Source organism: Eimeria mitis, genomic scaffold, assembly GCF_000499745.2.
Source record: "Eimeria mitis Houghton genomic scaffold, Emh_scaff1968, whole genome shotgun sequence".
NCBI lineage: Eukaryota > Apicomplexa > Conoidasida > Eucoccidiorida > Eimeriidae > Eimeria > Eimeria mitis.
In genome coordinates, this window is record NW_013570292.1 from 2911 (window position 1) to 3192 (window position 282).

Below are 282 nucleotides of genomic sequence, written 5' to 3' on the forward strand. Positions count from 1 at the left end.
CAGAGATAGCTCTATTAAGGTATTATATTTGTTTTTATTTATTTTTATTTATGTTTAGTTGTGTTTATTTTTATTTATTTATTTGTTTTCCTGTTTATTTATATATTATATTTGTTATAGAGACAGAGATAGAGACAGACAGAGTTCTTCTTGATGCTCCTTGCTCAGGGGCGGGGATTATAGCCAGAGATAGCTCCATTAAGGTATTATAAATATATATATATATATATATATATATATATATATACATATATATGTATATATATATATATATATATATAT

The 282-nt window shown here is 22.0% G+C and overlaps 1 protein-coding gene across 1 annotated transcript in view; it reads right to left on the reverse strand.

Annotated features, from left to right (window-relative positions):
* Positions 1-282, reverse strand: part of EMH_0046610 (uncharacterized protein) — a gene marked incomplete at both ends in the record, with an annotated part of 4510 nt that overhangs the window by 529 nt on the left and 3699 nt on the right. The gene's annotated exons all lie outside the window — the stretch shown is intronic.